General features: G+C 38.8%; 1 protein-coding gene and 1 pseudogene across 1 annotated transcript in view; one reads left to right on the top strand and one right to left on the bottom strand.

Moving 5' to 3' along the window:
• Positions 1 to 3,293: 3,293 nt before the first annotated feature.
• Positions 3,294 to 3,427, bottom strand: LOC136307008 (U2 spliceosomal RNA; annotated as a pseudogene).
• Positions 3,428 to 7,646: 4,219 nt separating this feature from the next.
• The window catches only part of ARHGAP24 (Rho GTPase activating protein 24), an 881,345-nt gene continuing 874,814 nt past the window's right edge, over positions 7,647 to 14,177 (top strand). Inside the window, exon 1 of the mRNA XM_066233836.1 lies at positions 7,647 to 7,689. The gene's annotated coding sequence lies outside the window, so the exon portion shown is untranslated. The remainder of the gene's footprint in view (positions 7,690 to 14,177) is intronic.

Below are 14,177 nucleotides of genomic sequence, written 5' to 3'. Positions count from 1 at the left end.
AAAAAATGACCAGATTCCCTCTGTTACATCCGTCTAAGACTCACTCTTGACATTTGTCTAGGTCACATGATACATTTATTCGTCCCACCCTAAAGGCTGGTTCTTGAAAATATTTTCTGACATTAAACCGGTCCGTGGCCCAAAAAAGTTGGGCATCACTGTACTAAGTGATCATCCTGATAAATCTCATATTCCTCTGACACCATACATAGTTATTAGAATATTATTCACTATTTTCCCTATGCTATACTGTACATCTCCATGACTATTCTGTAATAAACAGTTTGTATTTTTTTTTTTAAGTGAGAGGAGGAGAGATGGAGAGACAGACACCTGCATGAACCTGACCAGGATTCATCTTGCAACCCCTGTCTGACGCCAATGCTCGAATCAACTGAGCTATCCTCAGCACCTGAGGCAGATGCTTGGATCAATAGAGCCACTGGCTGTGGAAGGGAAGAGACGGAGAGGGGGAGGAGAGGGAGTGTAAGAGAAGCAGATGGTCGCTTCTCATGTGTGCCCTGACTGGGAATAGAATGTGGAACATCTGCTTACCTGGCTGATGCTCTATTCACTGCGCCAACTGGCCAGGGCCAATAGTTTGTACTTCTTAATCTCTTTACCTTTTCTTCTCATCTTCTCAACCCCTCTTCCATCTGGTAAACATTAAAATGTTCTCTGTATCTATGAGTCTGTTTCCGTTTTGCTTGTTTGTTTACTTATTTATTTTTAGACTCAATTATTGATAGATGTGTATTTATTGCAATTTTATTATTCATATTTTTAACCTTATTTTCCTTCTCCTTTTTATTCAGATCCTTTATTTTATATAATACTGGTTTGGTAGTGATGAACTTCTTTAGCTTTTTCTTGTTGGGGAAGCTCTAAAGAGTGCTTCAATTCTAAATGAAAGCTTTGCTGGGTAGAGAAATCTTGGTTGTAAGTTCTTGCTTTTTGTTATTTGACTATTTCTTGCCAATCCCTTTTGGCCTGCACTGTTTCTGTTAAGAAATCAGCTGACAGTCTTATGGAAGCTCTCTTATAGGAAACTGCTTTTCTCTGCTTTTAAGATTCTCTCTTTGTTTTTAACCTTTGGTATTTTAATTATGATGTATCTTGGTGTGGGCCTTTTTGGGTTCTTATTTGAGACTCTTTGCATTTCCTGGATTTGTATTTCTATTTCCTTCACCAGGTTAAAGAAGTTTTCTGTCATTATTTTTTTCTTTTTCTTTTCTTTTCTTTTCTTTTCTTTTTTTACAGAGACAGAGAGAGAGTCAGAGTGAGGGATAGACAGGGACAGACAGACAGGAATGGAGAGATGAGAAGCATCAATTATTAGTTTTTCGTTGCAACACCTTAGTTGTTCATTGATTGCTTTCTCATATGTGCCTTGACCGTGGGGCTACGGCAGACTGAGTAACCCCTTACTCAGGCCAGCAACCTTGGGTCCAATCTGGTGAGCTTTGCGCAAACCAGATGAACCCGTGCTCAAGCTGGAGACCTTGGGGTCTTGAACCTGGGTCCTCCCCATCCCAGTCCAATTCTCTATCCACTGCGCCACCACCTGGTCAGGCAACAATCATTTTTTAATACCATTAAATATCCTTTTGGTATCCAAATTTCTCTGATTATATCATAAATATCATTTTATTGTTGGTATTAATTGAATTAGGCCCCAAACAAATCCACATTGTTTGATATATCTCTTTATATGCCTACAGAGCATAATACTCTCTTTTTTTTTTTTTTGTACTTTTCTGAAGCTGGAAACGGGGAGAGACAGTCAGACAGACTCCCGCATGCGCCCGACCGTGATCCACCCGGCACGCCCACCAGGGGCGAAGCTCTGCCGCGAACAGAGCCACTCCAGCGCCTGGGGTAGAGGCCAAGGAGCCATCCCCAGCGCCCGGGCCATCTTTACTCCAATGGAGCCTTGGCTGTGGGAGGGGAAGAGAGAGACAGAGAGGAAGGAGGGGGGTGGGGTGGAGAAGCAAATGGGCGCTTCTCCTATGTGCCCTGGCCGGGAATCGAACCCGGGTCCCCCGCATGCCAGGCCAACGCTCTACCGCTGAGCCAACCGGCTAGGGCCCATAATACTCTCTTTAATAACTGTTCTTTCTTCCCATTTATTTTTTTCCCTTGCCATTTACTTGGAGAAAGCAGGTCATGTGTTTTTAGAATTTTCTATATCCTGGTTGTTGCTGATTGTGTTCCAGGAAGTGTCACTTGCCATGTTCATCTCATCCCTGGATTTTCAGTGAAAACACAGTTAGGTTTAGAGGCTTGATCAGATTCATGTTTGTTTTTGTGACAAGAGCACATTAGTGGTACTATGTATTTTTCTTTGAGTCACTGCAGAAGGCTCATGATGTCTGGTTATCTCTTTTTGTGATAATTGATCAGTGAATCATGTAGAGTCCCTGAATAGAAACGTAGAATGGGGACAGAGTTCAGTGCCCTGAGGCAAAGGCCACAGTGGCTTTACTGACAAAAATACTGAAGGCAGTCCTGTGCTCAATGCAGCACAACTGGAATAGAATTAGCAATTCTGATTAATCAATAGGTGGGGACATTTGAGTTACTCCCTTGCCCTTTTATCTTCTCTAAAGAAGTCCCCCTTCCTGACTTTCTCATTCTCTTCTCTGCTTCCTGACTTCCTCATTCTTGTCCCTGCTTCTATTTGTGTGTGTCAAAAAATACCTGTGGGGGCCCTGGCCAGTTGGCTCAGCGGTAGAGCGTTGGCCTAGCGTGCGGAGGACCCGGGTTTGATTCCCGGCCAGGGCACACAGGAGAAGCGCCCATTTGCTTCACCACCCCTCCGCCGCGCTTTCCTCTCTGTCTCTCTTTTCCCCTCCCGCAGCCAAGGCTCCATTGGAGCAAAGATGGCCCGGGCGCTGGGGATGGCTCTGTGGCCTCTGCCTGAGGCGCTAGAGTGGCTCTGGTCGCAACCTGGCGATGCCCAGGATGGGCAGAGCATTGTCCCCTGGTGGGCGTGCCGGGTGGATCCCGGTCGAGCGCATGCGGGAGTCTGTCTGACTGTCTCTCCCTGTTTCCAGCTTCAGAAAAACGAAAAAAAAAAATACCTGTGAGGACTGGGGATCAGGGCTGTCTCACAGGGGGATTGTGAAGTGGTCTCTTCAAGGTCTCTCAGTGCACGCCATGTGGTCTCCACGTAGTCATTGTCTCTGTGACAAGTTCAGATATTGTTAGCTGATTTATTCATTGTAACCCCAAATGTTCTTCATCTAATGGTTTCAGAAGCCATTGATTACTGCCTAAGTTCATTATTTCATTAGGGTTGCAAAAAGGTTACGCTCTAATTCTATCATTCTACTGATGTAGTAGCTAGACTTTATCCATAAAGAACATTCTTTTATGAATTATTTTGATACTACACTTGATCTTAGCCAAAAGGCCGAGAAGCGATGAATGAATTATTTTGATAATCTGGAACAGTTTATATAGCAAAGGCAAGGCAAATATTTGACTTTTTTTCTTTTCTTTCATTCTTTTTTTCATTTTATAATCTTATCATTTTGAGGCAATTTTTAAGCCATTATCCTGACTAATATATCATGAGAAGGTACACACACACCAGAGAAGTAACATAACACAAGGGAAACCAGAGATCTAGACACATGGGAACTATGAACCCTCATCCTGCCATTGCAGGTATATTGAAGTTGTTTTACGTGTGATGTTTCTGATATATACAATTCATCTGTAGGCTAACAAAATATCTTTAATTATAAAGTTTATATTCCTACAAAGAACTTGAATTCTCTTGTTCTCATCATTAATGGCTTTATCTGGACCTCTGTTTGCTGCCTTTATTCATACACACACTCTTAATTCTGATGAATAATTTTATTCCCAATTGTTGCTTATTCTATTGGTCAGTTTATGGTGTTCATCTTGGAAAAATGCACTGAATATCTGGTTTCATTTTATGTGAATAAGTTTCTTATTTTTTGTACTTTATCCTGCCCTTCAACTTAACCAATCTGGCAAAACTACTTTCACAGAATTCTCAAGCACTTATTTCTGGCAGAATAAATTATGTATTTACCTACTAATTTTTTTTCACTTTGATGAATATTTATAAGAAGTTGGGCAACTCATCTTACCTCTTCAGTTTCAATTCCCTCATTAGTAAAATTGAGATCAATAAGCCCAACTCCAGGGATGTTCTAAAGATTAACAAAGATAATTTATGGGAAATCATTAATTGTAGAACCATTTTATATTTATTGATCCTGATCAGCACTGACTGAGCTCTTTTTGTTGTCGTTGCTGTGCTGTTTTAAGGATACAGCATCTAAAACAGAAGTGGGTCTTGTCTCATAGAACTTCAGTGTAATGATGAATACCAACATTAAAAATATAACTGCACTTAATTCATAGGTGTTCTGCAAGTGATTGATAAAGTTGACTATTTTGTCTGTTCTATTGTTGATTTACTTCTTATTTCTCTCCACTCGGCAGAAGTTGATGTTTAGTTCTGGTGCACTGTTATTTTCACTGTATATGTGTCATCTTGGTTTTCTCTACGGGGTTCCAGAGAATGGTATAATACTGAGTCTTACTGTAGAACTTTCCAAGTATGAAATGTCATAAAATCATGCTGCAAAATGTAGCCTTTTCATTTTATTCATTCACTCATCCATTTATTAGATATTCAATGAGACTAGGATATGCAGGATGATTTCAGAAAAGATAGTTGTCAGAAAGGGGTTGTTCAGACTAATTTGTTTCATAAAGCAATGGAGGTGAGTAAATCAGAGTTAGATAATGCCTCTTCTGCATTTGGCCATCATTGACTGCAAATTGGATCAAATATTTGAGATGAAAAATTTGGATCAATGTCTCTGATTAAATCCACTAATAAGACACTAATAACAAGACAGATTGAGCATATTTTATAAAGCAATTTCCTTTAAAATATAGGTAAGGCTTTAGGAATAATGAAATGAGTAGGAAATGTCACCTGCCAGCCAGAACTGAACCATGACTTTTCTGTCTATGGCTTTATAAGCAAAATTATACAGCTTTATTCTCATTTTCTACACCCTCACTCCTATTTCTTTCCCATCTTTATTACTTGGCAAACACATCTTTGGCTTGCTTGATTTGTGCACGCTGTAATATGTTCTCTGTTGACATAAGTTATTCTACAATCTATAGTTTATACCTACATGTATGTGTTTTAAATGCCCATTGAAATGATTCAGAAATTTAATTTCCGTTCAAGTGTGAAAGTTAGATTCAGGCTTTATCGTTCAATTTAATTTTTAGCTTTATTACATTTTTGGGGGGTGATGCTGAAGGTCAGTATATCATCATATTGTTATTTTGCTTCTTTTTATCTTTTTTAATAATTTAGTTATAATTTATTTTCTCTTAAGTTTGTTATAAATTTCTTGTACCATTCTCTTAACTTTTAGTTTCCAAAAATAATGGCATGGTCAAATGTATTCTTTTTCTCAATTACTTTTCCCATTTTTCTGTTTGAGGGTTATACTTCCAGATCCTATTGATATCAGATTTGGTCAGGTGACTTGCTGACCCAATGAAATGTGAGTGGAAGTAACATTTAAGAACCATTATGTACTTTTATCATTATTCTTTTTCCTTTGTTATGAGATCAAAATAGACTATTCCCTCAGCCCGGGTTCCGGGAGGAAGAAATTCAACTCAGGTTTTCATGGTCAATTGCCACTGCAGCATATACCTACACTGACTAATACCTGGAACATGGTAGCTTCATACTGTTAAGCAGATGAACTATTAGAGCAACATAGAGGAAAGAACATATGTTTTGGAATTAAACATATATGGGTTTAACCTCAGTTTGGGTTTTGTTATTTGAGAATAATTGGGCTAGTTATTAAACTATCTGAACCTCAGCCTTTTCATCTGTAAAATGGAAATAAATCCATTCATCTTACTAACTTTGCTGTGAAGAGTTAATAACTACATTAATTTAATGCTTAATGCTATAACCAGCAATCAAATGCAAATTTTCATAATTACGCAAAACTTATAGTTGATTTTTTTACTCCCATAAACTGGAAAATGGATGATCCTGATCATCAAATATTTTTTCTTCAGGCAATAATTTGGGGATCTAGTCTCCTTCCTTAAATCTTGTGCCTCTGCTATATGCAATATATGGTGTCCAGGGTTACTTGAGAACTATTTCCATTCCAGTCAGTCATTCAGAAAGGCAAAGGGACATGGAGGATCTTAGGAGGGAGGTTTTCATTGGCGAGGCATAGAGTGGTACACATTGCTTCTGCTCACATTCCAAAGTTTGAAATCCAGCTGCGTGGTTACATTCAAGTACAAAGTAGACTGGAAATGGAAATGAAGCAATTATGCTTAAGAAGAAAGTAAACAGGTTTGAAGACTGCCAAAGTGATATATGTGAAGGGCATTACTATTAACAAGAACTCAGTAGATGCTTAGTGAACATTCTTTCATGTTCGTTTTTCTAGGTTCCTTCAAGACTTAAGTACTAGTAAATATAAAAAAATGTTTTATCCACTGAGGATCAGACACTCAAAATTTACGGTGGAATATATAGATCTTGCAGCCTTATAAAAATACTTAGTTCAGGGGTATTTTTCTTGCCTGATAATTCTTTATATACACACAGCCATTGACTTAATGTAAAAAAATCTTGGTTCATTGAGTATCAGAACTAGAGAGAGATAATGCTGAAGGCATTTACTAAATGTTTTGTTGAATGCCTAAGTGAATATATATACCTCTTTAAATTTTATAAAGTATTATGACTGAGCAAGTCATGCAAGACATATGGCAAAATATGAAGAACTAAATTGACTTTCTAGGGACTATTGCTTTGCCGTCCAAAAACTGGTGTTTGATTTTTATTTACATGAAAATTTTCTAACATAACCTTAAAAGAATTTACATAAAATTGCAATTTTATTTTCACTGTTATTGAATAATTCCTTTGTATTTACAATTTCATGAGGCTGGATACATGTGAAAGCTACTGACAATTTCTGCTAATCAAATTAAGATTGTAGGAGTATGACAATGGGTTTGAATCTCAGTTTTTATTTACATTTTTTGTGTAGTTGCCTTGGGTGACTTATATTACATATCTGACCTCAATTATTTCATCTATAATACAGGATGAAGATAAATCTAGGTTATATATTTGTAGTGAGTTTTAAATGAGGCACAATGTGTAAAACAATAAATATATTTGTTGGTATATAGTAAATCCTCAGTAAATGGCAATTTTCTATTAATATTAATACTAATGATGATACTAGTAACAATAACAGCAATAATAATAGAATAATAAACTATTATCAGGGAGGATATATGTTTGAGGCATACTATAGATGTGAAATAGAAATGATGTTTAAACATTTTTTTCCTCTAGAAGTCATCATCCCTAGAGAAAACACAGTGAGATTGCAGTATGCTTCCTGTAATGCCCAGAGCAAGCTTTTGTTCTCACCTGAGTGCTCTGACATTGCGTAATTGGATAGTAAACAAATTATGTCACATGCTTGGCGTGTACCTCTTAATAACTTTGAAAAACCACTAGAGGGTGCTACTTTGTTAGCAAAATAAAGCACCTCCCAACAGTAGTCTTCAGTCTGCAGCGGCAACGTCTGATTGTTAGGGGCCAGAACTGAGCTCTCTGCTGTGAGTATCTGGATACGATGTATTCATTTATCATTTATGTCAGAGTAAATAGCAATAGTTTAGGTAAGCCAAAAAAGTTGATTAAAAAAAAACCATAGACCTTTTAAGTTAAGGTTTTTATTAATTCTGTTATAAAAAGCTGTGACTATTTCTTACCAAACACAATTGTGAGTATCTATGACTTTCTTATGAGAGATACGCTGGCTTCAGCATGTATGTGTATTTTATTTTGATTAGATATCTGTTCCTCTAATTGGGTATAGCGATTCTCTTCTGTCTTTGGTAGTTTTTATTATAAGGATTGGTGAAAATGAAGATATTATTTTTGCACTCTGAAAAATAATACTTTAGTGATTCAAAGGTTATAAATATATTCAGGTAGGTAAGGTGCAGCTAAACTAAGTATGTGACCTTCAGTTTTGTTACTGTGGGTTTAAAGTATTGGTTATGTCGGTGAGAGGTTGTATGAAGTGTCAGACTCAATTATAAATAACAGCCTTTAGCCTATAGTTCATATTAAGTGGCAAGTGCATCTTTGCAGAAGCAATTATCTGAGGACAAAACACAGTCAGCATGGGTTTAGTCAAAAGATTTCTGCAGATAAGCTATTGTCTTTTCAGCTGACCATGGGGTAATGATAGAGAGATAGAAGAAGATTGTCAATAGTTGGATAGGAGGAAGAAATAAATGGGGAGATCTAAAAGAACCCTAATTCTCCAATAGAAGTGAACTACACAAAAACTGTGAGTTCTCAGTGTATATATACAATTTTGATCCTTGATAGAGAAGTTAGCTTTCTGAGGGATTTTTTTTCATACCACATATTACTTCTGAAATATGGGTGAGAAAAGGGTTTTTTTTTTTATTTGACTTGTGTAAGTGAAAGGAACAACTAAAAAGTTTCAAACAGAATTATCTGGAAGAGTTTTGCTTATCGAGTCTTCTGAACTCCTCATGGCTATAAAGAAGTCTGGATTGGATTTTAATGATTAAATATAATGTACTGGTTCATGGTGTTGTGTGTGTGTGTGTGTGTGTGTACGTCGCATACCGCCCTTTTTTATTTAATTGAATTTATTGGGGTGACGCTGGTTAACAAAATTATACAGGTTTCAGGTGCATGATTCCATAACACATCTCTGCACATCGTATTGTCTGTTTATGCCCCCACTCACTATTGGTTACAACTTTAAAATGTCACATGAGTTTGGAGCTCAGACTTACCCTACTTTCATTTTTAGTGTTAATACAGCGTCTTTAGCTTGTTTATGTTTGGATCGGTTTCTGTGAGTTGGGTGGTTTTTGGTGATGGTGTGTGGGGAGGGGAATTTGGGGGCTCTGGCTACTATTCACTGTTGAGATGTTTTCAATTCTACCCTTCAAATCCTGTGCAAAGAATTTGAGACTGGCAATACTTGGATGACATTAAAATATGTAAATATGTCTTTTTCATCTATGTTTTTCATTAATGTAGATCATGTCTTTCTTTTACCTGAAGTTAATTTGAGTATAGAAATGAAATGAGATGGGGTTACCTCATTGTCCATGTTATGGGAGTAAGGAAGCGAATTAATCCTTTTCTAGATGACCAGAAAGGGAATTATCAAGTCTGGGTGGCGTTTGTACTGAGAAAAATGCCTCTGTTTCAATTTGCCAGCTCTGTCAACGCATGGATTACAGGGAATAATATTAAATTAGAAGAAAGATGGGGGTGTTAAGCCCTCAAGTTCTGATTTGCCCCTCATAACTGTGGCTACTGGTTTTTACCTTGAATAAAGCAGAGACATGCCCAAACATTAGTTTTGATTGTGTTTGGTTGTTCTTTGTAAAAAAAAAGAAATAGCGTCCATTTGTTTTTCACTGGAGATTTGTTGGGAGTGACATATAAAAAAAAGGCCCTAAAACTATAAAGGCCAATGGAAGTGTTGCCATGATCTGTGACAATGTGGCCATCAAAATGGCCTTTACTAGACTAACTGAACACTACAGTGTGTCCGTAAAGTCATGGTGCACTTTTGACAGGTTACAGGAAAGCAACAAAAGACGATAGAAATGTGAAATCTGCACCAAGTAAAAGGAAAACCCTCCCAGTTTCTGTAGAATGATGTGGCAGCATGTGCGCATGCGCAGATGATGACGTAACACCGTGTATACAGCGGAGCAGCCCACGGCCATGCCAGTCAAGATGTGGACGGTACAGAGGAGAAAGTTCAGTGTGTTCTGTGGCTCGCTAAATTCGAATCCGTGAGCAAAGTGCAACGTGAATATTGACACGTTTATAACGAAGCGCCACCACATAGGAATAGCATTACTTGTTGGGATAAGCAGTTGAAGGAAACTGGCAGTTTGGTGGAGAAACCCCGTTCTGGTAGGCCATCAGTCAGTGACACGTCTGTAGAGGCTATACGGGATAGCTACCTAAGGAGCCCTAAAAAAATCTGTGCATGAGCCCACATCAAACTGCACTGAATAGGTATGAAACTGGGAGAGTTTTCCTTTTATTTGGTGCAGATTTCACATTCCTATCGTCTTTTGTTGCTTTCCTGTGACCTGTCAAAAGTGCACCATGACTTTATGGACACACTGTATTATGAAAATACCCTGCTTGTTTTCTCACTCCTTGATTTTCTTCAGCATTCCAACTTCTCATTCTATACAGGGCTATCTTGCAAATAACCATGCGGAGTGTTTCAGTCAGACAGCCATTGCTAAAGGTATGATGATGAGGGAGGTAGAAAAAGTTCACTCATCTTCTTACGTGATTCATAGTGTAATTGCCAGCACCCTATACTGTACTTTTGGTTTCTTCATAACTTTTTTTATGACCCATCTCCTGTTTCAAGACACTTTGTATTCTTGGCCTCTTAAGCTTAGATACTCAAATAATTCCATGAAATATTCTTTACAGATACAAAACCTAAGGGGATGTGAAACGGGAAATACTGTATCTGGAACTTCTATTTTTTTTTTCTCAAATTATCTCACTCGGAGTCTTGAGGGGAGCAGGGTTTTCAGCAGCATCCTTTGGTAAGATTCCATGGTTCCCAAACCCTGGATGTAGGCTTACCCTTATTACTGTACCGAATGGACTATTGTGAGGGAGTCCTCTTCTTCTGCCTTGTGCATCCTTAAACAAGTCCCCCAAAAGCGACAGCCTTGGTTTCCATGCTTTAATAAATAACATACATGCATATTATATGTATACTTCAATCTTACCTATGTGTATGGACTAGATAGAAATCAAAGAGATAAAAATAAAATCTTTATCCTTTTTTTTTTTTTTTACTGTTAGCCATTATAATTGGTAAAATTAATATTGTAGAATGTGACTTGGGGAAAGGACAAAAGTAGCGTCTTATTACCTGTAAGGCCAAGGGCCGCAGCCATAGTCGTCGTGGCCACGCACATGCAGGTTCCCATTAGATTCGGACAGACGGTAAAGAAACAGTGGAGCCAAAAAATGGTGGGCCATTCCTTTATTCAAGTCTTGCACCAGCCAGTGAGCAAACACACAGGGAAAACACTTCCCTCTTCAGTCATTCAGGGATCACAAAGCCCTGACACATTCTTCAGTTCCACAATCAGGAGAATCTTCTCCAGTTTCTCCTAGAATCAAAGGCCCCACCAGTCTCGGCAGAGCTCGCAAAAGCCCCTCACTTCTGTCCCCATCTTTTCTCTCCTTCTCTCTGCACAAAACTCTGCAAACCTGGCTTCCATCTCCTCCAGCACACATTAACAACACAATGGCCCATCCCAAGCAGGAAGGTAATGTGTAATTTCACAGATCACATACCTGGCGGTACCCAGTGCCATTTTTAACACTAAAAGTGAGCAAACTAAAAAATGACAAATTTTACAAACTCATTTGCCCAACGCTACCAAACTCCTGACTCAGCTGGAGATAGGCACCTCAGAGCATTCTGCCCTTGTCTTACCTAAAGAGTGTGTACTCTGTCAGGGTCCCGGCTTCCTGGGGAGGGAGGAAGAGTGTCTGAGCAATGCCTACCTAGTTATTCTCCCAAATTCACCAGTTAGCTAACTGACTAACCTTCTGGGTGAGAAACCTTAAAAAAACAAAACAAAACAAAAAAACCACTACAGAGACCAGAGGGGAGGAAAGACTGTCTTTATTCTCTATACCTCAAAATATTCTCCAGGGGTTTGTTTTCTTCATGGAACTTAACCATCAAGCCTGTGGGAAGTGAGATCGATGCTGTTGTCCCAAAAGAGGAAATCAGCAGTCTATCAAGACAGCCTGCTCCCCCCGCCCCCATCACGAAGCTGTGGTCTTACCACTAGTCCCTGACTTTCTGTGAATCTGCCAAGAACACAGGTTAGAAAGACACCTTATTTCCCTAGAAGGACCCAAAGGTTCAGTCTGTGCTAAGGCTGAGGATGTTCATTCCTTTCCATTTCCAAGTCAAGTTACTATCCAGCTACATTGTCTAAGCTTATTAGAGCTTTTACAATGATATCAAATGACCACATGGAGCTATTCTAATAAGAACATACCAAAAAACTAAATGTCTTAAATTTAAATATAAACCTCTTCCCATTATTAAATTCCTTGATAAAAAAAGTACAAATTTAAACTTTCTTGAATTTTACATGTCAAATGTATTAACACCCAGAATCAAATTATTTTATGTTTGTGATTTCAAATATATCAGTGAAAAAAAACCCCTCTATGCCAGTTTTCTATTCTGATGGGCCTCAGCAGGGAGTCTCGATGGCTGGAGAAGGGTGCGTTTCCTTCGGCAGCTGCAGCCTGGGTTATTTCTCATGAAGTGGGTGTAGGTCCTTCACAATCTCAGAAATTGCATTCATTCAATTGCCAAGTTTTTGATATACTTAACTGTTTAAATCTTTTTTCTTTATTTATTTTTTCTTTATTTTATTTTTTGATATTTTTCCAAAGTGAGAAGCAGGGGGAGGGAGGGAGGAGGCAGACAGACAGACTCCTTCATGCACCCCATTAGGATCCACCCGGCATGCCCACTAGGGGGCAATGCTTGGCCCCTCTGGGCTGTTGCTCCACTGCAGTCAGAGCCATTCTAGTGCCTGAGGTGGAGGCCATGGAGCCATCCTCAGCACCTGGGCCAACTTTGCTCCAATGGACCTTGGCTGCAGGAGGGAAAGAGAGAGAGAGAGAAAGGAGAGGGGGAAAAGTGGAGAAGCAGATGGGCACTTGTGCCCTGGCTGGGAATCAAACCCAGGTCTTCCACATGCTGGGCTGATGCTCTATCACTGAGCCAACTGGCCAGGGCTAAATCTTTTTTCTTAAAGACTTTATTTATTTTAGAGAGGAGAGCAAGAGAGAAGGGGGGAGGAGCAGGAAGCATCAACTCCCATATGTGCCTCAACCAGGCAAGCCTAGGGTTTCAAACCGGGGACCTCAGCATTCTAGCTTGATACTTTATTCACTGTGCCACCATAGGTCAAGCCTTTTAAAAAAATTATTTTTTAAATTTAAGGTGTACTTAATTTGTAAAAAAGAAGTTCACAAGATTATTGCAGTACCGGGCTTACTTACAAATTTAGAAAAAAAATTGATCCCTAGTCCTGAGAGTAGTTTTTCCAGGAAGAACTGTGTTCTTTAAATTTAGTGTTTAGTGACATTAAAAATTCTAGAAGAGACTCAGTGAGAGCTGATGGCAGGCTGGACAGTCTTGATTTTAGTCTGATCAGGATGCTACTCCATCTATGCCTGCTTTTTAGGATCGATGACTTGGGGACTTGGATTAAATTGGCAGACATCACCTAGGACATATATTACTTTAGCCAAGGATAGTCAACCTTTTTATACCTACCACCCACTTTTGTATCTCTGTTAGTAGTAAAATTTTCTAACCGCCCACCGGTTCCATAGTAATGGTGATTTATAAAGTAGGGAAGTAACTTTACTTTATAAAATTTATAAAGCAGAGTTACAGCAAGTTAAAGCATATAATAATAATTACTTACCAAGTACTTTATGTCAGATTTTCGCTAAGTTTGGCAGAATAAATCTTTATAAAACAACTTACTATAGTTAAATCTATCTTTTTATTTATACCTTGGTTGCTCCTCTACTGCCCACCATGAAAGCTGGAACTTCCACTAGTGGGCGGTAGGGACCAGGTTGACAACCACAGCTTTAGACTGTAGGGAATTACCAGATCTTGGGAGAAAAATCTGTGAAATGATCCATTCTAGAAAGGGATATTTGAGACATGCCGGGCTACCTGAGGAATTTACAAGGATGTCTGTATTCTTATTTGGAATGCTTTGGGGCCTTCTGTTTAGGGGCATCCATATGATGATTTAGTAGGGATTCTTTCTAGTGACAAGTCCCACACTCTCCTGTGTCACAGTGGGTGGTTCCACTGCTCTTACTATGAAATTGCTCAGCTCCAAGAACTCATTAGCCTAGAGAAAGTTTCTCCACTTCATCCATCTTGAGAAACTTCTTCGGCAGATTTCTGAACTCACACAGTCATTGTTATTTC

This window comes from Saccopteryx bilineata, chromosome 5 (assembly GCF_036850765.1).
Source record: "Saccopteryx bilineata isolate mSacBil1 chromosome 5, mSacBil1_pri_phased_curated, whole genome shotgun sequence".
Taxonomy (NCBI): Eukaryota; Metazoa; Chordata; class Mammalia; order Chiroptera; family Emballonuridae; genus Saccopteryx; species Saccopteryx bilineata.
The sequence above is the reverse complement of the archived record's forward strand: the minus strand, read 5'-3'. Positions and strand labels throughout refer to the sequence as shown.